General features: G+C 41.1%; 1 long non-coding RNA gene across 1 annotated transcript in view; it reads left to right on the forward strand.

The window, feature by feature from the left end:
* Positions 1-867: 867 nt before the first annotated feature.
* LOC307169492 overlaps positions 868-27,399 on the forward strand; it is a 97,490-nt gene continuing 70,958 nt past the window's right edge. The window contains exon 1 of the long non-coding RNA XR_013823149.1: positions 868-907. This is a non-coding gene — a long non-coding RNA (uncharacterized lncRNA). The remainder of the gene's footprint in view (positions 908-27,399) is intronic.

The following is a 27,399-nucleotide window of genomic DNA, read 5'->3' on the forward strand; positions in this document are numbered from 1 at the left end:
TGATTCCTTCAGAGTGAACACAAGTGAATCTGACTGCAGTAGATGTGAAAGATAGGGATAAAAATGATGTTTATTCAGCCAGCGCAAATACCTGTATTTACTTCCTGTTTTCGGTCAAAGTCCATAGTAATCGATTGTCGAGTTCACGCGCATTGGTTTAGTACCTATGATCACGCGCGTGAACTCGACAATCGATCTAACATCAAGGATGTTAAGAGGCTAAAAGCAGGTTTAAATATTGCTCCATTGAAGTCAACAGGGTGCAAATTTTAAAAAGAGAATAACACGGTGCAGGCATATATATATATATATATATATATATATATATATATAAAAGTTGAATTTACAACCCACAGATGTCAAAATTACCCTGTAACTACATTGCACAAGAGCATATTTTGCCAGAAATGTGATAAAAACTTTTATATACAGCAGACGTACAATTTTTGCCTGGAATATATTAACAGAATAGGTAGCCTACCTGTTAGTTTTAAAATAATTACATTATAAATAATTTGCTTGTATATCTGGTTGTACCCCTTTATTACCCAAAACGTAACATATTGTTCCCTTATACCTACACGGAAGTACACTATAATTACAGAAACGTACACCGTAATTTCGCTTTACTTACGCAGTTGTTTGAGGGTCGTAATATAAAGTGTTACCTGCGTTTTTATAATAATAACAACTGCTTTAATGATATAAGTAAAAAATATAATAAATATGTAATATAGTACACATATTTAGCAAAATACTCTCTATAGCTCTTTTTTTCTTGGTCATTAAATGGCTTAGGTAAGCTAAATGTTATGTGTCATAATTGTTCTCCAGCTGTTTTATTGACCCTTTCTGCAGTTGAAAAACACTGATTGGTCGATATTATGTATGAGGAATATACATTTCGGTAAGTTGTACTGTTTCTTTCAACATTGTTCATTTGTGCTTATTTACTATTAGCCTAGCTAGTAGAGATGATCAGTTCACGTGCCGCTAGGGATCTGACAAGTCACATTTACAAGCGCCAAAACGGTATTTATTGTTTGAATTTAGTAATAAAATTGACAGAATCTGAGAGCTGAGATTTTTTTATATCATAAGTAACCTGCTCTGTCTAGTCTGTCGGTCTTCGTGTCCTCTTTGCTTCGCGATTTTTCTGTGCGTGAGAAAATAGATGTGTGGCGTGAGAGCGTGTGAAAGTGTCAATTGCGTGAGTCTCACGCTCAGTGCGTGAGAGTTGGCTCTCTGAATGCTAATATAGGTCACATGACCAATTCAATTCAATTCAATTCAATTCAAATTTATTAAGCCATTTCAACTGAGTTGATAGGAATTTGTCTTGGTATGCTCACATACAGCTTAATTGACATAATACACTGACATTACAACATGTTCCACACATACTTCACAACAACAACAAATACAAGGGCATAAAAGCCTCATATTGCACATGAGATGAGTTAGCAGAATGACCAGATGAAGGGTGCTTGAAAACAGAACCTCATAAAAACATTCTGGGAGTAAACTGATATAAAAGCATTCGGTATCCTAGCCTCAGACCATGTTTAGGTGACGTATGGCCTGAGGATAGGTACTGTCTCTGAAGCGTGATGTTCTACTGGTAATGCTTCTATACCTCTTGCCTGATGGCAAAATATTAAATCAATAATTTGCTGGGTGGGAGGAGTCAATGGTGATGTTTCTTGCCTTCTTAATGATTCTAGTATTGAAATGTGAAGCTATGTGACCCTAACTGCATTGATGAATGCAGTGTACATATATATATATATATATTTTTTTTTTTTTTTCATATTAAATAACACATTTCCTATATGCTTACATTGCACTGAAGCCATTCGAAGCATTTTTTTCCCCTATATAAATGTATTTTAGTTTGTTTCAGGTTTTGGTCTTTCTTAAAGGTGCTGTAAGTGATGCGACGCCAAAACATTTTTTGTCACATACAGCAAACATCTCACTATCCGCTAGCTGCCTGTCCCCTGAACACACTGTAAAAAAACGCGGTCTCTCTAGACACCACAGGCTCCACAAACGGCAACAAAAACAAACTGCAGCTCACCCGAACCAAGAAACATAATAAACAGTGCTCCAGCCAATAACCGACAAGAAGTATTGGAGGGTGGGGGTTTGGGGGGTTAGTGTGCGTGCACGTGAAGGGGGTGTGTGGAGGAGAGAGAACAGAGAAGCATGAAGAGGGAAGTTTGAATTATGGCCGACACACGACCAAAGAGACGACGTTCCGATGAACAAATTGCAAAGAAGAGGGACAAGGATAAGGAACGCGCGAAGTCCCGAATTTACATCGGAAAAACCTTCGAAAGGTGGCGAGAACTCCGCCGGCAGAAGGGCTTCCAATCCGACATTCAGTTGCTCTGTTTTTGCAGAACAGGTAAATCCATTTTTCTTTCTAAACTGACGTTTATGTTCGCCAAACCAACACAAGGATGTAATTAGCTATAACTATGCAGTCAGCGTTAACTTTGGTGAATACAACATGTATGTTTCTAGCAGCGATCAATCTCTATTGTAAATGATCAAGCTAATAGGGCTTGGGCGTCGTGACGTCATACTTGGCGTGGCGGCCAACTTGGCGTTGATGGCCTCGCGAATGTAAACATACAGCAAGTCGAACGAGGAGAAGCAGAGTTGGGAGAAAGAAAAGAGATATTAAAGTCCCGAAAATGATGTGGAATTTACGGGGATACGTTAAATAGGGAAGCCAGGGACCAGTAACGTTATGTGGACAAAATCGGCAAAAAAGTGTAGTTAGTAGCTGTCAACCCTCCCGTTTTTTCCGGGTTTCTCACGCATTTGAGCTCTTTTCCCGCTGTCTTCCCGTTTTAGTATTTTCCTATAAAATATCCCGAAAAATGAAAATTTCAACATTCATCTTTCTGTTGCTATCCCTCTGCTGACAGCAAAAATTCGTACTACAAAACTGCAGCATTAACTAAGCGAGTTGTGAAGCTAGGTCTAACGTGACTTTGCTTACAGATTGGCATGAAATCGTGCTCTCACAACAACCACGCTGTTATCTTAAAAAGGCCAATTTCACGCTAAGGTTGCCTTCAAGTAAGCAAAACGATGCTTTGAAAACATCTGTTTCGCTGGAAGGGCAAGGGGGTAGCAACAGGACAACAGTGCAGAGACTGACAGGTCCGATGGAAGGGCTAACATTAATGTTATGAGAGTAAGGTATTAAAATACGGGATTTTTTACAGGAAAATTTGTCCACATACTGGTCCCTGGTTTCCCTTTTTAACGTATCCCGGTAAACTCCACATCCTTTTCAGGATTTTAACATCTTTTTTCTTTCTTTTCTTCTTCCATCTCTGCTTCTCCTCGTTCGACTTGCTGTATGTTTACATTCGCAAGGCCATCAACATGGCCGCCACGCCAAGTATGACGTCACGACGCCCAAGCCCTATTCACAGTAGGGCGACAATTTGTGTGAACGATTGTTTTCACCCACTGTTTGTTATGAATTTGAATGTTCATTTATAGGCTATTGACAACTTTGACTAAATTTGTTTACGCCGCCGCCGTTGTTTATGCTCACTGGGAAACGTGAAGCTAACGTTATCATGCTATTATTGCGTCCTTGTATGGGAGCTATAGTTATAACCTCAGGTGGCGAAACGATTTTAAGATAATGTTTCTCTTTTTCTGCATTCTGTTCTGCAATATATAAAAGCATTTATCTAACTTGGCGACATTACACATTGAATGAAGTATCAGTAAAGCTTAACTTTGTTTGTAGTGACTATTTTGACTTTCCCTTATGTCGGAAGGGAGGGGAGTAGGGAGGAGACGGGATGAGGAGGAGGGAGGGTCTAGCTAGCCTCCGTTTTGTTTGACAACAATTCGAATGTCAACAAGAAGTAACGTCTCCCGGGATCACTTACAGCACCTTTAAAATAGAGTTCAGAGAAAAAGCTAAAGCAACTTCTCATCCTTTTGATGGACGCAGTAAAACATCACACCCATTGCAAGATCTGTTATTCAGTTTATCAGCTCCAACCACAGTGTCAGATGACAAAAAAAAAAAACTGTTAAAAGATGATGCATAGTGTCACAATTAACACTTGCATGCAATATATAAAACACAAATATGTTTGAATACTTGGGCCAACATTAAACAGTTAAGAGGCATTTAAACATGACAGGTTTTATATTTTTGTGTTTTTTTTTTTAGAAGTAGAGCAGGGGCTGTCAGCCATTTTGAAGTACTAATTGTCATCTTCTTTATTAATTACTGTACTCCAAAACAAAAATAAAATTCATAATGGCTATAAAACTGTAATGTCTACTGTGATATTGTTCTCAAACTGCAGAAGTGAGGTAGAAGTAAACCTCTTGATTAACTTTACAGGAGCTCAGGAAACAAATGCGAGAAAGAAAAATTATATTTTGTGTGTGCATGTAATGATTCCTCTGCAGGCAAGCTAGTAGAACCCAGATAGTGGGCCAGGCCCGTGCAGGGGGACAGGACATGGGTCGTGGCATGGCGGGAAGGGATGGTGGGCCAGGCCCGTGCGGGGGGACAGGACATGGGTCGTGGCAAGGCGTGGGTGGACCTGGGCCTTGGCATGGCGTGGGCGGACCTGGGTCATGGCATGGCATGGGTGGAACTGGGCCTTGGCATGGCGTGGGTGGACCTGGGTCGTGGCATGGCGTGGACGGTCCTGGGTCGTGGCATGGCCTGGGTGGACCTGGGCCTTGGCATGACGTGGGTGGACCTGGGTCGTGGCATGGTGTGGACGGTCCTGGGTTGTGGCAAGGTGTGGGCGGACCTGGGCCTTGGCATGGCGTGGGTGGACCTGGGTCGTGGCATGGTGTGGACGGTCCTGGGTCGTGGCAAGGTGTGGGCGGACCTGGGCCTTGGCATGGCGGCCAGGGCAGACCAGACAGTTCAGGGGGACATGGCAGGGCGGCGGTCCCACTGACCCCACCCCCCCCCCCCCTTTTTTTTTTTATTGGGGGCAGCTATGGGGTAATGGGCTGGAAAAGATACCGGCTCAGGAGCAGACATGAAGTTAATAATCTCAGGCTCGGCAGAAGTGACGTGAGCGGTCTCTGGCTCGACAGATATGACGTGAGCCGTCTCTGGCTCGACAGACGTGACGTGAACGGTCTCTGGCTCGACAGACGTGACGTGAACGGTCTCTGGCTCGACAGACGTGCTCGACAGACGTGACGTGAACGGTCTCTGGCTCGACAGACGTGACGTGAACGGTCTCTGGCTCGACAGACGTGACGTGAACGGTCTCTGGCTCGGCAGACGTGAAGAAGCTCAGGTTTGGCAAGCATGATGTGAAGAGACTCAGACTTGGTGTGTACTATAGGGTTGCGGGGCTCCTTGTCCACCAAACCCACAGTAAAAGTTGGGCCACTTAACAAAAGGGCATAGTCAATATACTGGGCCAGTGAAAAATGAATTTTCCCCCCTAGCAATCGGGATCGCACCGGATCGTTCAGCCCAAAACGAAAAATGTCCTTAAGAGCCACATCATTAAATTCTACCTGGCAGCACAGTCCACAAAATTTCTCCACATAAGTTTCCAGGGGACCATTCCCCTGGCATATATTCAGGAGGGCAACTGCTGGGTTCATTGTTGGTGGTCAAGTTTTCTGTAATGATTCCTCTGCAGGCAAGCTAGTAGAACCCAAATGCAGTTTATTTAAACAAAACATAAAACAAAAACATGGCGTGAGTAGTTGATACCACGGACCACCTGTCAAAAATGATTGATTGACAGGTGCCCGCCCCTTCCGGTGACAGGTACCCGCCCCTTTTGGCGTAGGATCAAAGGGATCAACAGAGAACAAAGGAGATCAAAGGGCTAACCTTTGACCCGGTTAGCCCTTGATCATGTTTTTGACAGCTAGTTTTGACAGGTTGTCCCCTCCTAGCCCTTGATCATGTAGTTTTTGACAGAAAGTTTTAATTGTTTGATGCCTTTTGATATTGACAGAAAGTGTTAATCGTTTGAAGACACTGTGATTAAACAATATGTTATGGTATCTGACAGAAAGTCTGATTGTTTGAAGCCTTTTGAACATGACAGTTAGTGTGTGTTTTTGAAGTTGGTATCACACACGATCCTCCCTACATATTCCTGAGCGTATCCGGGCTGTACTGTGAAAACTGACAAGGATAAACTGTGGAAGTTTATCTCACACAAATGTTGAAAAGCCATTCTGTTCTTTAAAATAATTTAAATAAAATGAGAGTCACAAAAAATTGCAATGAGTCTCTCAAAGCACCGTCTCAAAACATAGGAGACGTGACCATCTGTGTGTGTGTGTGTGTGTTGTGTCACGGGATTCCCCCTGCCACCCTTTGCATTTGAGCTCTTTAAATTAATAAATTATTTTGCTTAAATTTAACCTAAGGTATAATTTTTACTAAACAGCGTCTGTTCAAAAACTGTACTTAGTCTTCAAAAATATTTCAAACAGTATTTTTGTCCATACAAAGTTTGTCACAATGTTTTGTTTTTAAGAAATCCGAGGACTATACATTGCTCTTATTTAGACTAAGTTGCATCATTTGGAAAATCCCCACACATTTTTGCCACCTCGTGGCTCGGAGTTGATACAACTACAGCGAATTGATACAGCGAATTGAGCGAATTTTTTATTTTACTCGTCTTAATTCAATGCAGGATCTTACTGGTAGCTATGATCTATTACACGTATAAGATCATTTTAACTTGTATCTCCCAAACTATCCTTAATCAGTGTGGAAACACACAGGGTGAAACCCTTTACTGAGAATATACTATCGGTTATCTACTCAAAATATATGTAGAAGTTTAAATCCGGTCTGGTGGCCGTATGAATAGACTTTGGGGAGAACTGATGATACTATAGCAGGAAGCATGCCCTTTGACCTCCTTGATTTTGGAGACTTTTTTGTTAAAGATTTTTCCCATCTAGCGGTGAGATTGTATTTTGCATTTTAACAAATAGTGCTCTCTAGCGACTCGCTTTTCAAATATAAATTACATTTTTGCTTTTTGGCCACGAGGATTCCTTCTCCTGTGGCTCGGCATAAGTATGATCCTGCATTATATTGTCCCGCGCAGTGCAGCCTTTCAAATGTGCCGGGGCAGTGACAAGCGCCTCTCACTGATCTCTGTGTCCGCTTCAGCCGGTCTCAGTCAGTCGGCTCTGAACGAACACGCGTTGATTAAACGTGTTGAGGTAGGCTAGTGCTTTTTGTTCCTCTCTGCTATTATAGTGTTTCAAGATGGCGGAACGACATGGAAGCTTCCATGGACTTACCCGCCCCATGTAAATAAAGATAAGAAATGTTTCGCTTACAAGGATAAGTCAGATCATTGGCAGAGGTCCTTTTACACCAATGAGGACATATTTATGAATAAAGACAATGATTTTAGCTAATAAAATACCATTTTTTCAACCGAGCGAATCTACACATGAGAGGCCTTCAGAAGTCATAACTTCAGGTGTAGGTCAGTTGGCGAAAACACTGCATGTGTAAAAATCAAATACTGTATTACACTTTTTCAAAGGATAATCTAGCTTTAAAGTTAGAATAAAAAGTTAAAAACCAAACATATCTTCATACCTGTTGTGTTCTGACACAAGGCCATTAAAGGTGGGGTATGTGATTTGCAAAACGGCCGGCAGATTTTGAAAATACACAACTCAAATGGTCCTACCTTCTTTCCTTTGACTCCACCCATTCGAAGAACATGGACATGGATGGGGGGAGGAGGGTATGGTACGACCGTTTGATTGACGCACTTACTGTCCAATGATTCTAGGTGGTCTTGGAAATGATTGGCTGGAGTTTTTCGAGTCCTGCCCGTTCCACAGATGATTAAATTGCTTAATTTTCATTTCAGTGCTTCTAACTCAGTGGCTGTAAGTGGGTTAGGAACAGGATTTCAAGTGATTTTGAAAAAATGGCCAAAAAAGAGAATTACATACCCCACCTTTAACTTGTTCTTTTTGTTTTATAAATGTATTTAGCTTATTTCTACAAATATCAACCTGATAAATATGGACTTAATACACGATTAAACAAGATAATCATGCTACCCAATACGTCTGACACAACATTTTTAAGAAAAAACAGTGTTTTTAAATTCAACTAAACCATGATACCAGATGATTTTTTGACAGTTTTCGGCATAGTTTCAGGCATAGTGCAACCACACGCAATGTTCGAGAAATCTAATATCGGTGTAATCTTTGCGAGGTCTCACTCACAACGCACAACTTTGTGATGGGTGATCCCGGTCATTGCACTGTAATTGTAAACCATATTTTATTTATTAATATTATGCCTTCATGTTGATTTAAAGTTTTGTGTTTGTTTGTTTGTTTGTTATTAACTAATACCTTTATCTTTTTAACTAACACTTCAACATCCAGCACAAATTAAAGCGATGTATGAGCTAAGGATGTTCTCTGACCCCAAATAAACAGATAATGGAATGTTCACAATCTACAATATAAAGTTAGTATGTGTGTAAGTAGTTGTGCTTAAATCTTTGGATGCATTTTTACACACCGTAGTGATGCAAAGTTCCACACTCTAGTAAAGCCTATGAACTAACTTTAAAACATAATCTTTATACAGGAATCACACGTGTCCTTACAATCCATGAAGACGTTTCTTTTAGAGCCGTCAACATTCAGTGTTTATAGAAATAAATGACGATTAAGAATTTAAGTGATAGTCTTTCTGTTTGAGAACTACATTGATACTTTGTTTAGTGCAACGAATAGCTACTATCTACGAATCACACAAAGTATGAGTAACAAAGTTACACTTACACTATCACAACAGAATCACATCTGACTATTGCACCGAGAGATGCAGATAACAGCTTGAGGCTGTTAAACAAAGTTCCACACTTTGGTGAAACCTGCACGAAAAGTAAATTCTTGAGGTCAACTTGCTAAAAAGTAATTACAGCATGAGCCACTATAGTGATCAGTTTTAGCTTTTGAATGTCTGTAATTGACATTTTACATCTTGTTTCTTTTTGTTTTTGTACAGTTTGCAAAAACATAGAGCGTGATCAAACATGTTCATATAGGAATGTTTGAAAAACATGAACAAATATTTGCATAAAGAGAATTAAATGACGGTCCTTCACGAGAGTGTTTAAGACTAAACAAATCATATTTCTTTTAGAACATCTTTCTGCTATGTCTATACGAAACATCCACGTCAAAGATGAGTATTGCTGTTTTTCTGTTACCTATAAAATTACACTTCAAACTCGTCTAACTATTACACTTATTTTGTTATTATTACACAGTTATTTTGTGTGTGTGTGTGTGTCGCTAAACAACAGTTAAGCTAATGAATTACAGTTGATACGTGGTATTTTTACGTGAAAGGAGGGTTGATTCATTTTTTTATTCTGTCCCCACCAATGCTTTGACACCCGAGTTATAGGCCCGATCCAGAAAACAGACGTTGTGTTTTATGTCTTAATGATTGTTCTTCTTTTTATGATCTTCTTTTTATTCTGCATAATGCCGAATGTTTTAACATATCGTAAATTTCAATGGTTAGATGGTTTCAATGGTTCAGCAGTTATATGTGAAACAAGCTCAGTCGCATTAGAGTTGGATTCTTGTTTATATTGAACATTGTTATTGAACCGCATGTTTAACAGCGCTATTGTTCTCGGCCTCATCAAAGTTTTCACCGGAGCATACCGACTCTGAAACAAGACCAAATATTAGCACGTAACATTTTGGACACCTTTGATTTCTTCTGAAACAACCTGTTTTGAAATTGTTTAACAATTTTTAACATCACTAGCGTAACACTTATCGTATTGCTGGGTGTGATTGTAATGTTTTGTATGGCGTTTTCTTTACACTTTCCCCCGGATATCTGTTTCCTACAGTTAGCTGTAATGTTAGTGAACTCTAGGTCTTCTCTTTGTTCATATACGACAGTATTCACATGAATTGGTTTGATATGATAAAATTATGGTTTAAACCATCATCTTCATGTGAGACGTTTACATTATATTATTATACCGTCCTAGTTTTAAATAGCGCTAAAATGTATATTTTATATTTTAACCCTTTATGCGGATATAGAATTCCGCACAAGGTTCTCTGAAATATCTTATCGTGTAAAACATCTATGTAGATCTAGCTATGTTTTTAAAAGTATCGCGAAACAAAGACAAGGACGCATCTTTCTATAAGCGACCCTAAAAATCCGTGCATACAACAAAACACATGTAGGTGTATGATGATTTATCAGAAATTTACTTTTGTTTGAAGAAAAACTTAAATCAGCTGGTGCTTGATAACTATTGAAGTTATTAAACACGGTAATGATGTGTTTAATGCGATATTGATTTTAATTTGAACTCAATGCGCTAAAGGTCTATGAACTTTAACATCTTAATAGTTAACTTAAAGCATGAGCAAAATGAAATAGATCCTAACTACTTTCTAAATGTTTGTTACAGAACTTATGGCGAACAATTCACCCATGCATATGTTTAATCAGATTTTGTAACTGGATTGAGTAAAAATAATAAACTTCTCTCTGATGGCATATGCATAACTTCTCCATGACGCTACTTCTGTTGCATCGTGACTATAATTTACATAGTTATTTATGGCTTTCCTGATGACGACACCCGTTCATCCTACGCAATAGGGTGAGCGGACCCCAATCGCCGTCCTGATAAACTCTGCGCCGGCTCAGCCTCAGTTATCGCACACAACCCCGGTTTTCCTAACTGAAGGGCTCTAGCTCTACTAGCCGCGGACTGCTGTGCTACTGCATCATCTCATTGATCAAAAGTTGAAGGACTGTCAAAGCCCGCTTCAACATTTGCCTGAACCTGACGCAAACTACGCTCCTGACCCAAAAACACAAACTTCCGAGCATTAACGCACAAACCCTGGATGACTGTACCGCAAGGACTCACTCAGGAGATTCCAGGAACATTCCAGGAACGAAAAGCATCTTTCATCATCGAATAGTGGACTATTCGAAAAGTTGAAAAAATGGCGACGCAAAACCGGATGGAGAATGAGTTCTGGCGATGTGGGGCCGACGTTGGTGAATTAGTTGAAAATCTGGTCAACTATATCCTAGAGCAAGACATGATAGCCTGCAGAGATTTTCTATTCTGGTTAGACCATCTGTAAATGTCATTATTGTTTTACTTTACTTTATGTACGTAATGCCGGTCTATCATTTTCTTCACTACTTCACTGTATACTCGAAAGTATAATGTTGAAATAAATAAAAAAAATTACAAAAATGACTATTGTGGTAATGTCTGAGCTCATAAAAATAGTATTATTATACATAATAATAATAATAATAATAATAATATTTAGAATAATAAAAAATACTACATGATTTAAAAGCATTTTAATTACTGTATTGTAACCCTGACTTAAATACTGTATTCAGTTGTTTGCCCGCTGTGTACAGAACAGAAGAAAGGACATTTTGTGGTGTTGAACAAAATTCGATTTTGTTCTTAGCATCGGTTCCTGCATCATAGAGGGTATTTAATAAGATTAATAAGATTATGTGTTCTGTCATGGACGACTAGACACTAGTCATGGGATGTCCAGCAGAGAGAAGGGCTTGAGTGGACACACCCTGCACTCTCAGAAAAAAAGGTACAATTTTGTACCAAAGAAGGTACAAACCCTTGTCACTGGGGCGGTACCTTTTACTGGTACAAAATTGTACCTTAATATAGAGGAACAAATTTGTTCCATTCCAGTTTGTACCTTAAAGGACATGATTTGTACCATGGGCAACCAAAATGTACCTTTTGTTTTTTAAAACTTGTTGGTACAATATTGTACCTTTATCAAAGGTACAAATTCGATCTTTTAAGGTACCGCCCCAGTGACAAGCCCCTTTGTACCTTAACTGTGTCAAATTTGTTCCTACGAGAACTATTAAAGGCTATTTTTCTATTGAATAACAAGCACATTCAACATCTGAATCCAAAAGGCATCAATTTAATCATTTCTGTAAATACATATCAAATACATATGAATGTTTGAATACTTTCATTCCAACTTGCAGTAAAGTATTTCTTTGTGTAAATACATCAAAGACTTCACAATACAATAAAGACTTAGCAAAATTAACAGAATATCACTTCTTTAAAAAGATTTGAAAGAATTTAAAATGCAATTACACTAAAATGTTACAGTACATTAAATAAAATATATTTTCTCATCTACAACAAAGCTAGACAAAGCCCCAATTTTCACACAATACCCTTGCATTTATTTTACTTTTTTTTAAAACACCATCCTCCAACCCGAACTGCTCGGCAATTTCAGATCCCTCCATTTTTACACTGCTGAAGATTCTCCTCTCAATGAAGACACGTCCAGTCAAGAAGTTCCCAAGATCTGCACAGTGGGTTGAGATGTAGCCGGTTCTTCCTGAACATAATGAAGAATCAATATTAGAAAAGACAGACGTAAATTTATTAAATTTATACTCCCAATGACAAGCTCAAATTTGACCTCTAGACTTAAGGGATAGTTCACCTAGAACTGAAAATTCTGTCATTTACTCGCCCTCAAGTTGTTCCAAATCTGTTTACTTGAACAAAAAAGAAGATATTGAAGAATTGAAAATGAAACAGTTGATGGGGCCCCATTAACTTCCATAGAATATTTTTCATACTATTTTCATACTATGGAAGTCAATGGGGCCCCATTGACTGTTTCATTTTTTGGGTGAACTACAAATCCTGCAACATCTCGTTTGGCATCCATGTGATGTGCTTCTATAACAGATTTCAGCTTAGCCAACCTCAATAATTTTACTTAAAGGGTTAGTTCACCCAAAAATGAAAATTATTTTGTTAATTACTCACCCTCATGTCATTTCACACCTATAAGACCTTTGTTCATCTTCAGAACACAAATGAAGATATTTTTTTATGAAATTCTAAGAGCTTTCTGTCCTTCCATTGGGAGCAATGCAACTAACACATTCAAGGCCCAGAACGATAGGAAAGACATCATTGAAGTAATGTGACTCCAGTGGTTTAACCAATTTTATGAAGCAATGCAGGTTCTTTGTTTTAGCAAAAAACACAATTTACCACTTTATTTAGTAGGGGGAGCACTACGACGCATGCGAATTGTGTTGACTCAAGAACGGGTGTTGTTCTGTGAATGTGCTTTAGATAATATTATTTTGTAAATAGAGTAGAGGTAAATCATGGGGTTTTTTTTGTTTGTTTTTTTGGCAAAACAAAGCTTACATTGCTTCATAAAATTGAGGTTAAACCACTGGAGTCACTTGGATTAGTTTAATGGTGTCTTTACTACCTTTCTGGGGCTTAAATGTTTTAGATGCGTAGGCCACCAATGGAGGAACAGAAAGCTCTTGGAGTTCATCAAAAATATCTTCATTTGTGTTCCGAAGATAAACGATGGTCTTACAGGTTCGGAATGACATGAGGGTGTATAATTAATGACAGAATACATTTTTTTTGCTGAACTATACCTTTAAGGAATCCTGGAAACACCTTAAATCAACCACAGCATGCATTCGGTCCATTTTCTGGAATAACTGAAATGCAGATAAGAAAACAAGTTTCACACACACACACAAAAAAACTTTCTGCATTTTTACATTTTCCACAAAGTTTTAAATGATTCACTTAAAACTTCATATAAAATACCCAGAAAAGTAAAATGTTAAACTAATCCAGTTTAGTAAAAAATGTCTGAAGAGACAACCGCTTGGTATAATAAACAGATTCAATTTAGGATTTTATTCACATTTAAATATTGAACAAACAGAACTGCCCTACAAAGGCAAAAGACCTTAAGTCGCTAGAGTGTGGAACTGAGAAAAATGACTTTAAAGATTTTTAGTTGTCCCGCTTAATTAATTATAGGTAGGACACTGGAAATTTGGCAAATAGATGTTTTAGTAATGGAAATTATATACATAAAAAAATCTTGAGCTCAAACTTGACTTTTGACCATTATTTTAAAGTTACTGTACTCTGCCTTTGTATTGTCAGCAAAAAGTGAGAGGTCATACCAAGGCAAAAGGCAGTAACTTCCACATTATCAATATTTAGTTGCTGATCACCATTAACAAAATCATTATAGTACACACCTGTATAAAATCTAGTGATCATGGCATTTATTTTGTATGATTTACAATTATTTATAGCCATCTACTTATTGCTATCCTGTGCTTTGGTTGCATTCTGATGGCATTATTAATACATTTGACATGACAAAATACCTCCTATTAGTCCAGCGTTGACTCGACCGCGTTTAGGGCGGGGCTGAAGGCGAAGTTTTGGCACTCTTCCAACTAGTTTGCGAGCTTTAATTCATGGTTGTATTCATCTGATACGGCAATGTGTAACGTTTTTCTGTCAACTCTGCATAATCCTTCGCGATCGTAATCGCACGTTTGTCGATGGAGCAGACCATACTAAATGTTCTGACCGCTCTGAGGACATCAGAAGTTAGAGCGACTGATGGCAGCTGTACAAAGTACACAGGATACACCGTAATTTTAATTTTAATGGACATTAAAACAAAGGCAGATAACCTTACAACCTGGTAGGTAGCATTATTTGATTAAACACCGGCACCGTAACTTCATATTGCTAAACAAAGGCAGAGCACCGTAACTCGTAATTTGAGCGTTCCAAAACAAAGCCAAAGAGCGGTAACTGATGTTACGGTGTTCTGCCTTGGTTTCTCATGGGCTTTTGGAAGTTACTGTTAAGACAAATCATTATTTTCTCGAAAAATAAACGGAATTGATTCAAGATACTTATCCACATGATAAAGAAGGTCTTGAATGTGCCAAAAATATAAATAACTCATTTTCGACCAAAAACGAAGTTACGGTCTTTTGCCTTTGCACGGCAGAGAAGCTCAACCGCACTTGCGGAAGCTCAAACGTGCTGCAAAACACACACGAGAATGAACATCATCGGTTTCGCACGTCTAGCCAACATGCTTGAGCTTCCGTTTACCGCAACTGATGTGTGAATTGATGAATATTTATATGTGACTAAAAGCCTAAATTAAATCTGTTCATCATATAAAATGATTGTATCTCTACAGAAAAACTTGGACTAAACTGCTCAATTCAAATTATTTTACGATCTCTTTATTATGGTAGCATACAGGTATCAAAAGACATTTTGAAATTTAATATGCACAATGGCAATGTAATATATAAAATGGCAATGTATTTCTTATTTAAATTTACATTTTCCATACCATATATGCAATGTTTGGGGCAAAGTGACAATTCAAATTCAATAATTGGATGAAGGATGAAGAAATTTTTATGGTATGTTGGTCTACTAGACTTTTACGGAAAAATTTCGTTTGGTCCCCAGGGGCCACTCCCCCCCCCGCGCTGGGGCCCCCGTAAATTTTTCGTCAATGATACCAGGGACACCGAAGCACCGGGGAACATGAAATTTGGTGGGCATGTAGCCCCACTAGACTTCTAAGGAAAAATTTCGTTTGGTCCCCGGGGGCCACTCCCCCCCCGCGCTGGGCCCCCCCAAACCCAAAAAAATGCAGTTTTTCCTAAATAACTACCTGAACCGTGGCACCGAGGATGAAGAAATTTTTATGGTATGTTGGTCTACTAGACTTTTACGGAAAAATTTCGTTTGGTCCCCGGGGGCCACTTCCCCCCCACGCGCTGGGGCCCCCGTAAATTTTTCGTCAACGATACCAGGGACACCGAAACACCGGGGAACATGAAATTTGGTGGGCATGTAGCCCCACTAGACTTCTACGGAAAAATTTCGTTTGGTCCCCGGGGGCCACTCCCCCCCCACGCTGGGCCCCCCCAAACCCAAAAAAATGCAGTTTTTCCTAAATAACTATCTGAACCGTGGCACCGAGGATGAAGAAATTTTTATGGTATGTTGGTCTACTAGACTTTTACGGAAAAATTTCGTTTGGTCCCCGGGGGCCACTCCCATCCCCCCCCCCCCCCCCCCGCGCTGGGGCCCCCGTAAATTTTTCGTCAACGATACCAGGGACACCGAAGCACCGGGGAACATGAAATTTGGTGGGCATGTAGCCCCACTAGACTTCTACGGAAAAATTTCGTTTGGTCCCCGGGGGCCACTCCCCCCCCGCGCTGGGCCCCCCCAAACCCCAATAAATGCAGTTTTTCCTAAATAACTACCTGAACCGTGGCACCGAGGATGAAGAAATTTTTATTGTATGTTGGTCTACTAGACTTTTACGGAAAAATTTCGTTTGGTCCCCGGGGGCCACTCCCCCCCCGCGCTGGGCCCCCCCAAACCCAAAAAAAATGCAGTTTTTCCTAAATAACTACCTGAACCGTGGCACCGAGGATGAATAAATTTTTATGGTATGTTGGTCTACTAGACTTTTACGGAAAAATTTCGTTTGGTCCCCGGGGGCCACTTCCCCCCCCGCGCTGGGGCCCCCGTAAATTTTTCGTCAACGATACCAGGGACACCGAAACACCGGGGAACATGAAATTTGGTGGGCATGTAGCCCCACTAGACTTCTACGGAAAAATTTCGTTTGGTCCCCGGGGGCCACTCCCCCCCCGCGCTGGGCCCCCCCAAACCCAAAAAAATGCAGTTTTTCCTAAATAACTACCTGAACCGTGGCACCGAGGATGAAGAAATTTTTATGGTATGTTGGTCTACTAGACTTTTACGGAAAAATTTCGTTTGGTCCCCGGTGGCCACTCCCCCAGCCGCTCTGGGGCCACCGTAAATTTTTCGTCAACGATACCAGGGACACCGAAACACCGGGGAACATGAAATTTGGTGGGCATGTAGCCCCACTAGACTTCTACGGAAAAATTTCGTTTGGTCCCCGGGGGCCACTCCCCCCCCACGCTGGGCCCCCCCAAACCCAAAAAAATGCAGTTTTTCCTAAAGAACTACCTGAACCGTGGCACCGAGGATGAAGACATTTTTATGGTATGTTGGTCTACTAGACATTTACGGAAAAATTTCGTTTGGTCCCCGGGGGCCACTTCCCCCCCCGCGCTGGGGCCCCCGTAAATTTTTCGTCAACGATACCAGGGACACCGAAACACCGGGGAACATGAAATTTGGTGGGCATGTAGCCCCACTAGACTTCTACGGAAAAATTTCGTTTGGTCCCCGGGGGCCACTCCCCCCCCGCGCTGGGCCCCCCCAAACCCAAAAAAATGCAGTTTTTCCTAAATAACTACCTGAACCGTGGCACCGAGGATGAAGAAATTTTTATGGTATGTTGGTCTACTAGACTTTTACGGAAAAATTTCGTTTGGTCCCCGGGGGCCACTTCCCCCCCACGCGCTGGGGCCCCCGTAAATTTTTCGTCAACGATACCAGGGACACCGAAACACCGGGGAACATGAAATTTGGTGGGCATGTAGCCCCACTAGACTTCTACGGAAAAATTTCGTTTGGTCCCCGGGGGCCACTCCCCCCCCACGCTGGGCCCCCCCAAACCCAAAAAAATGCAGTTTTTCCTAAATAACTATCTGAACCGTGGCACCGAGGATGAAGAAATTTTTATGGTATGTTGGTCTACTAGACTTTTACGGAAAAATTTCGTTTGGTCCCCGGGGGCCACTCCCATCCCCCCCCCCCCCCCCCCCCCCCGCGCTGGGGCCCCCGTAAATTTTTCGTCAACGATACCAGGGACACCGAAGCACCGGGGAACATGAAATTTGGTGGGCATGTAGCCCCACTAGACTTCTACGGAAAAATTTCGTTTGGTCCCCGGGGGCCACTCCCCCCCCGCGCTGGGCCCCCCCAAACCCCAATAAATGCAGTTTTTCCTAAATAACTACCTGAACCGTGGCACCGAGGATGAAGAAATTTTTATTGTATGTTGGTCTACTAGACTTTTACGGAAAAATTTCGTTTGGTCCCCGGGGGCCACTCCCCCCCCCCCCCCCCCCCCCGCGCTGGGGCCCCCGTAAATTTTTCATCAACGATACCAGGGACACCGAAGCACCGGGGAACATGAAATTTGGTGGGCATGTAGCCCCACTAGACTTCTAAGGAAAAATTTCGTTTGGTCCCCGGGGGCCACTCCCCCCCCGCGCTGGGCCCCCCCAAACCCAAAAAAAATGCAGTTTTTCCTAAATAACTACCTGAACCGTGGCACCGAGGATGAATACATTTTTATGGTATGTTGGTCTACTAGACTTTTACGGAAAAATTTCGTTTGGTCCCCGGGGGCCACTTCCCCCCCCGCGCTGGGGCCCCCGTAAATTTTTCGTCAACGATACCAGGGACACCGAAACACCGGGGAACATGAAATTTGGTGGGCATGTAGCCCCACTAGACTTCTACGGAAAAATTTCGTTTGGTCCCCGGGGGCCACTCCCCCCCCGCGCTGGGCCCCCCCAAACCCAAAAAAATGCAGTTTTTCCTAAATAACTACCTGAACCGTGGCACCGAGGATGAAGAAATTTTTATGGTATGTTGGTCTACTAGACTTTTACGGAAAAATTTCGTTTGGTCCCCGGTGGCCACTCCCCCAGCCGCTCTGGGGCCACCGTAAATTTTTCGTCAACGATACCAGGGACACCGAAACACCGGGGAACATGAAATTTGGTGGGCATGTAGCCCCACTAGACTTCTACGGAAAAATTTCGTTTGGTCCCCGGGGGCCACTCCCCCCCCACGCTGGGCCCCCCCAAACCCAAAAAAATGCAGTTTTTCCTAAAGAACTACCTGAACCGTGGCACCGAGGATGAAGACATTTTTATGGTATGTTGGTCTACTAGACATTTACGGAAAAATTTCGTTTGGTCCCCGGGGGCCACTTCCCCCCCCGCGCTGGGGCCCCCGTAAATTTTTCGTCAACGATACCAGGGACACCGAAACACCGGGGAACATGAAATTTGGTGGGCATGTAGCCCCACTAGACTTCTACGGAAAAATTTCGTTTGGTCCCCGGGGGCCACTCCCCCCCCGCGCTGGGCCCCCCCAAACCCAAAAAAATGCAGTTTTTCCTAAATAACTACCTGAACCGTGGCACCGAGGATGAAGAAATTTTTATGGTATGTTGGTCTACTAGACTTTTACGGAAAAATTTAGTTTGGTCCCCGGGGGCCACTCCCCCCCCCCCCGCGCCCCCGTACATTTTTCGTCAACGATACCAGGGACACCGAAGCACCGGGGAACATGAAATTTGGTGGGCATGTAGCCCCACTAGACTTCTAAGGAAAAATTTCGTTTGGTCCCTGGGGGCCACTCCCCCCCCCGCGCTGGGGCCCCCGTAAATTTTTCGTCAACGATACCAGGGACACCGAAGCACCGGGGAACATGAAATTTGGTGGGCATGTAGCCCCACTAGACTTCTACGGAAAAATTCCGTTTGGTCCCCGGGGGCCACTCCCCCCCCCCGCGCTGGGCCCCCCCAAACCCAAAAAAATGCAGTTTTTCCTAAATAACTACCTGAACCGTGGCACCGAGGATGAAGACATTTTTATGGTATGTTGCTCTTAAGGGCCCACATCAACCTAGCCCATAATCACTCATTTGTGATTTGCGCCCCTCCCATAAAAAATGAAATTGCAATATTATTCTGCTTTAATCGCCCCTATCTTCAGTGGAGATGTTCAGAACTGCACCATATTTCATGTGTATGATTAACTTGACATCCTCTGGGGGTATCCTCTGCTAAGTTTCGTAGAATTTCATCCATGGGGGGTGTAGATTTAAAAATCATGGTTTCCCCTTTATGGTTGAATCACGGAAGCTACACCAGTTACCTTTGCCAAGAGATATGAATTTATTATGTATCATGTGTCAGACAGAGAGAAACAAGCATAAGAACAAGGCTACATGAGAGGTCTTCATCCCAGATTTCTCTGTTCTCCATTTCTTTATCTTCTCATCCCATCATACTAGATGTAAATGGCTTCTCTGGCTTTATGTTTCTCTGCCATTAAGGTTCTCATGCCTCTAAGTTTCTCCCCATTCTTTATTTCTCCTGTGCCTCTACCCTCATAGCTTTGTTTCTCATCCATATGGCTTTGTTTCTCATCCATATGGCTTTGTTTCTCTGAGGTGGTACAGTAAGGTTGAGCTTATATACATTACAGAGCAGCTTCCTTTTAAGGTAACAAACATGTAGCTTAAGCTTTAAAAATAAAACGTATATGTCATACGAACACATGGCACAGTTCACTTCCATATTAAGAATCATCTTTGTTGTTTACATCAGTTGCATCAGTTGAACACATGTTACAATGTACACACCCTGTACAAAATATAGCTCATCCACCTGTCTCATGTGACATGATCTTCACATGGTTCATGCTATCTATAGTCTCCTCATGCACTGAACACATGCATAACTCTGGCTTGACAAAATACATTATGAAATTATGAATAAAAGAAAAATAATACAAATACATAACATTAAACAGTAAATTTTAGTCTTCAGTCCCTCCACTGGAACTACGACCGTAAGTTCCACACGTCACTCCCAGGTGGCCAACCTATATAGAAGTGATAGTGAGGAGAAGAAATAGCAGACTAAAGAAATACACGATGACAAAACAAAATAAAGATACAATAGAAACATAAGGAAAAGGGAAAACACAAAACAAACAAATAACCCCACCATGTCATGTCCCCGTGTACTATGTGTATTTTAACGTCTATATGTAAGCATTTAAAATGGACCCCAATCATCTAAGAAAAGAAAAACTAATAATTATTCTGCCAGTGCCTTGACTCGTTAATTACTTAACTCCTCAAGTTCCCGGCCAAAACAACAAACAAAATAAACATTGATGTTAAAAAGATCCTATCCCTTGGGGTTGAAAATCAGTAAAAGAGTGTTCATTGTTTGTGAGGTTGTGGTTTGTAAGTAGTGTATAAAATCTCCTATTTCACTCCTTATGTCCCATTCTCAGTTATATCCATTTCTCATCAAAGGAGCATTTCTAAAGTTATCTTTAGTTTAAATAATATATTAATTTATCCCCTGTTACCCAGACTTCTTTTGAATTAGCAAAAACAAAGTCTTCATCTTTAAACACCACCATGTCTTGGAATTGTCCAATGTCATGTCCAATGATCTGAAATGTGAAAACTATGATAGAAATTAATTCAACATCATACAGCCATCACATATTCAGGATCTAAAACTTTTAGACATTTTTATAAACAACTAACACCATAATCTAAAATAAATTAATGATGTTTATTTTACTCTCCATATAATTAATGACAATTACCCTCATGGTCTCAGCTAGTTCTTGAAAACCCTTCCCATCAGCTCTTTCGTATATAATTTTCTTTCCTCAGGGTGTTGTCCCCTGGCATAGTTACATCAAGTTATGACATTTGTCACATTGAAATACAAACCATTCAAGGAATGCGGTCTCTAGTGATCAGGCATTGGAGAGCTCACTTTTTTTTTAGGGCAGACTGCTGTAACCCTCAATGATGCTGTTGGCCTAACAAACATCTGCTCAACCATACCCATCTCACATAACACCTCCCTTCAGGGTAGGTGCCCAGTGGCGGTGACCCCCCTGCCTTAGGTTGTCCTCCATTGGCCAAAAGAGAATCTTACCCGTCTTTGAGAAATCACCCCATTTACACTGGTAACCGCTCTTTCCCATTAGGTCATTTTTAACAGGTATTTTCCAAATCTCAGGAAAGTGAATTCAAGAGCCACCAGAGCCATTTGGAATGCCTAATAGTGTAAACATGGAGACAAATTAATGATAGTATTTAATCACCAGAATCCATCAGACATCTTCAAACATCAACATATCAATGCTGAGTTTTTACTCAGTGAATTTAGTTATTACAACCATTAATTCAGTGTAATGTTCTGTTACTTCAATAACCGGAACCAATCAGCCCTGTACATGGTGAAGACAAAGATGAGACAAAGAAGTTACTGGTCATGGAATAAACAAATAAAAATGGTCTCTTCTATCATTCAAGGTAGAATATCATTAAAACATTTAACTCCCAATTGCATATATTACTATTTAAAAATCTCTGTCTATAATTTCCAACTGAGATGCTGTGCTCACTCTAAATAGCTTGTTAATTATGACACAGGCTCAAATAACAAAATCTAAATGACTTTGAATAAGAGAAAGACTTCTGAGAGAATGTCAAGACTGCCTCAGAGTAATTCTGCATTTTCAATACTTTTATAATTTCATTCTACTCACTTTTACGCTGACTTAGAAATAATATGTATTTCAAATAAACATCTTTGTTTATATTTGTAATTTCTCCTTATTTTTTTCCCAACTCACATTTTATGGAGTCATTATCTATAAATTTCATCAGCTTGTACTTTTCAATTATCTATACAACTATTATCATAGATCTTTCCCTCAAAGTAATTCCTTAACTTCAATCTTATGTTCTTATGTCTTGTTCTTTTTCAGACATAGCTCAAATTTTGTAATGTTAAACAATGGTCAACTTTCAAACACACTTTAACACCAGAAATCTGTTAAAAAGCTTAGCTTGTTTCTGTTTTTCTCTTCAAATACCCAGAAGATAATGTTTTGCTATACAATAACCCTCGTGTATTCTAGAGAAGCAACAGGCTTTCTATTTATATCTCTCTGTGTGTGTGACTAAAGGAGGGTATAGATTCCAGAGGAAGGGGCTGCTTCACTCTCCCTTCTCACTCACAAAATTAACCCTCATATTTTCAGTTATCTTTGAATTTCTTTTTCAGTTAAACTCAGATCAGTTTCTTTTTTTCTTTTCTTTTCTTTTTTAGTTTTAGTTTATTTATTTGAATTTTCTTTTCCTTTAAGCTTGCTCAGAATCGTAATCTCAAATATTTGAACTGCTTTACGGTCAAAATCAGAAATGCCTGCGATCTTATCTAGTTACATCGGCACATACCTGTATGACTCCAGTGTTAATGTCCTTAGAGCTTATTTTTAACCATTTCTATGGCGCTCGTCACACTTAACTACTCCTGTCAATCAAGTCTTGCTGCCTTTTCATACTTGTATTAATTCCAGCGTTAATGTTTTAGAGACTATCTTTACCCCTTTCTCTGGGAACTCGCCACACTTAACCACTCCTATTAATCAAGTATCCTCAAATATTTTCTAGCTTAACCGTCTTACAGCTAATTTCTCGAATTTTTGACTAGATAGTCTTCTTTCTAAAAAAGATCTATCTCTATCCCAGCATATCAAATACCCTAGAGGTTTACCCTTCAGAGGAACTTAAATTCCAAATTAAATTTAATTAAATTCCAATTTTTACGATGTCTGACACATGTTTCTTGGCAACATAACTGGTAATTTAAAATAGCACAGTTCTTTTAAGCAGTTTCAGTCTATGTTTAATCATCAGGCAGACTCATAATTATTTAGAATAAAATAAGGTCTTACCTGGAATGGCTGAAAATATTCATCCTGTTCGTGACGCCAAATTGTAGATTTAAAAATCATGGTTTCCCCTTTATGGTTGAATCACGGAAGCTACACCAGTTACCTTTGCCAAGAGATATGAATTTATTATGTATCATGTGTCAGACAGAGAGAAACAAGCATAAGAACAAGGCTACATGAGAGGTCTTCATCCCAGATTTCTCTGTTCTCCATTTCTTTATCTTCTCATCCCATCATACTAGATGTAAATGGCTTCTCTGGCTTTATGTTTCTCTGCCATTAAGGTTCTCATGCCTCTAAGTTTCTCCCCATTCTTTATTTCTCCTGTGCCTCTACCCTCATAGCTTTGTTTCTCATCCATATGGCTTTGTTTCTCATCCATATGGCTTTGTTTCTCTGAGGTGGTACAGTAAGGTTGAGCTTATATACATTACAGAGCAGCTTCCTTTTAAGGTAACAAACATGTAGCTTAAGCTTTAAAAATAAAACGTATATGTCATACGAACACATGGCACAGTTCACTTCCATATTAAGAATCATCTTTGTTGTTTACATCAGTTGCATCAGTTGAACACATGTTACAATGTACACACCCTGTACAAAATATAGCTCATCCACCTGTCTCATGTGACATGATCTTCACATGGTTCATGCTATCTATAGTCTCCTCATGCACTGAACACATGCATAACTCTGGCTTGACAAAATACATTATGAAATTATGAATAAAAGAAAAATAATACAAATACATAACATTAAACAGTAAATTTTAGTCTTCAGGGGGGTATAAAATAAATTCATTTATGTGCACATTTAGTGACTGTACACTCATCGGCCTGTATGGTGCAGCACTCATGGTGCTGTTGAGCGAAGGGTTGCTGGTTTAGGATGATACTGTCACACACACACATGCAGGAATACAAACAAACGCAAGCATGCACACACACTGACATCCACACGCACAGACACACACCCATACACACACATACAAATCCACATGCACAGACACACACACACAAACACACACGCGCACACATACATACACGCACAGACACACACACACACACACACACAGACACACACATACACAAACACACACACACACACACACACACACACAGACAGACATGCACATACTACTACTTTTTTTAGGTATATACATAAACACGCAATACAGCCAAATTACTCCACGTCATTTATTTTTGTGGAAAGCCAGTGCAGGCCTGAGCGGCGGTCATATTTTGTACCGCGATGCGGTACATCTAGTATAATTAAATTAGCCATCTCCTACACTTGTTTTAACATATAATTTAAACATATTACAAAAATGATTAGAGATGTTTAAAGGCATAATTCACACAAAATTAAAAAAACTCTTGTCATTAATTATTCACTCTCATGTTGTTCCAAACCTGTAAGACTTTCGTTCATCTTTGGAACACAAATGAAGATCTTTTTAATGAAATCTGAGCGCTTTCTGTCCCCACATTGACCGTCCATGCAACTAAAACTTTGATGCTTCAAAAAGTTCATAAAGAGATCGTAAGACCAATCCATTTGAATCGAGCAGTTTACCGTAGTTCAAATTTTCATAAGAGACATGATCGCTTTATATGATGAACAGATTTCAGAAGCTCAACCGAACATGCTTGACAGGTGAGAACAAACCTCTTTCTCAAACGTGCTGCGCAACACACGAGAATGAACCTCATTTGTTTTCGCATGTCAAGCGAACATGCTAGAGCTTCCTTTTACCGTATCTGATGTGAATTGATGAATAAAAGCCTAAATTCAACCTGTTCATCATAAAGGAAGCACAAAATTTAGACTAAAACACTAAATTCATATGGATTAGTTTTACAATCACTTTAGGAACTTTTTAAAGCGTCAAAGTGGTAGTTGCTTAGCTGTCTATAGGGGGTCAGAAAGCTCGTAATTGATGAAAGAATTTTCATTTTTGGGTGAACTAACCCTTTAACATGTTCAACGTAAAATTGTAGCAAAATGATAATTATGACCGCCGCTAGCGTAGCTAGCGAAAGCGGTCATATAGGGATTGTCAAAGTTTTTTTTGTTTTTTTTTCCCGTCACCTTAATGAATTTTTCGTCAACGATGCCAGGGACACCGAAGCACCGGGGAACATGAAATTTGGTGGGCATGTAGCCCCACTAGACTTCTAAGGAAAAATTTCGTTTGGTCCCCGGGGGCCACTCCCCCCCCGCGCTGGGCCCCCCCAAACCCCAAAAAATGCAGTTTTTCCTAAATAACTACCTGAACCGTGGCACCGAGGATGAAGAAATTTTTATGGTATGTTGGTCTACTAGACTTTACGGAAAAAATTCGTTTGGTCCCCGGGGGCCACTTCCCCCCCCCGCGCTGGGGCCCCCTTAAATTTTTCGTCAACGATACCAGGGACACCGAAACACCGGGGAACATGAAATTTGGTGGGCATGTAGCCCCACTAGACTTCTAAGGAAAAATTTCGTTTGGTCCCCGGGGGCCACTCCCCCCCCGCGCTGGGCCCCCCCAAACCCAAAAAATGCAGTTTTTCCTAAATAACTACCTGAACCGTGGCACTGAGGATGAAGAAATTTTTATGGTATGTTGGTCTACTAGACTTTTACTGAAAAATTTCGTTTGGTCCCCGGGGGCCACTTCCCCCCCGCGATGGGGCCCCCTTAAATTTTTCGTCAACGATACCAGGGACACCGAAACACCGGGGAACATGAAATTTGGTGGGCATGTAGCCCCACTAGACTTCTAAGGAAAAATTTCGTTTGGTCCCCGGGGGCCACTCCCCCCCCCGCGCTGGGCCCCCCCAAACCCCAAAAAATGCAGTTTTTCCTAAATAACTACCTGAACCGTGGCACCGAGGATGAAGAAATTTTTATGGTATGTTGGTCTACTAGACTTTTACGGAAAAATTTCGTTTGGTCCCCGGGGGCCACTTCCCCCCCCGCGCTGGGGCCCCCTTAAATTTTTCGTCAACGATACCAGGGACACCGAAACACCGGGGAACATGAAATTTGGTGGGCATGTAGCCCCACTAGACTTCTAAGGAAAAATTTCGTTTGGTCCCCGGGGGCCACTCCCCCCCCGCGCTGGGCCCCCCCAAACCCAAAAAAATGCAGTTTTTCCTAAATAACTACCTGAACCGTGGCACCGAGGATGAAGAAATTTTTATGGTATGTTGGTCTACTAGACTTTTACGGAAAAATTTCGTTTGGTCCCCGGGGGCCACTTCCCCCCCCGCGCTGGGGCCCCCGTAAATTTTTCGTCAACGATACCAGGGACACCGAAGCACCGGGGAACATGAAATTTGGTGGGCATGTAGCCCCACTAGACTTCTACGGAAAAATTTCGTTTGGTCCCCGGGGGCCACTCCCCCCCCGCGCTGGGCCCCCCCCAAAACCAAAAAAATTCAGTTTTTCCTAAATAACTACCTGAACCGTGGCACCGAGGATGAAGACATTTTTATGGTATGTTGGTCTACTAGACTTTTACGGAAAAATTTCATTTGGTCCCCGGGGGCCACTTCCCCCCGTAAATTTTTCGTCAACGATACCAGGGACACCGAAACACCGGGGAACATGAAATTTGGTGGGCATGTAGCCCCACTAGACTTCTAAGGAAAAATTTCGTTTGGTCCCCGGGGGCCACTCCCCCCCCCGCGCTGGGCCCCCCCCCAAACCCAAAAAAATGCAGTTTTTCCTAAATAACTACCTGAACCGTGGCACCGAGGATGAAGAAATTTTTATGGTATGTTGGTCTACTAGACTTTTACGGAAAAATTTCATTTGGTCCCCGGGGGCCACTTCCCCCCCCGCGCTGGGGCCCCCGTAAATTTTTCGTCAACGATACCAGGGACACCGAAGCACCGGGGAACATGAAATTTGGTGGGCATGTAGCCCCACTAGACTTCTACGGAAAAATTTCGTTTGGTCCCCGGGGCCACTCCCCCCCCGCG

The sequence above is a fragment of the Squalius cephalus genome (assembly GCF_949319135.1).
Source record: "Squalius cephalus genome assembly, chromosome: 13".
Taxonomy (NCBI): Eukaryota; Metazoa; Chordata; class Actinopteri; order Cypriniformes; family Leuciscidae; genus Squalius; species Squalius cephalus.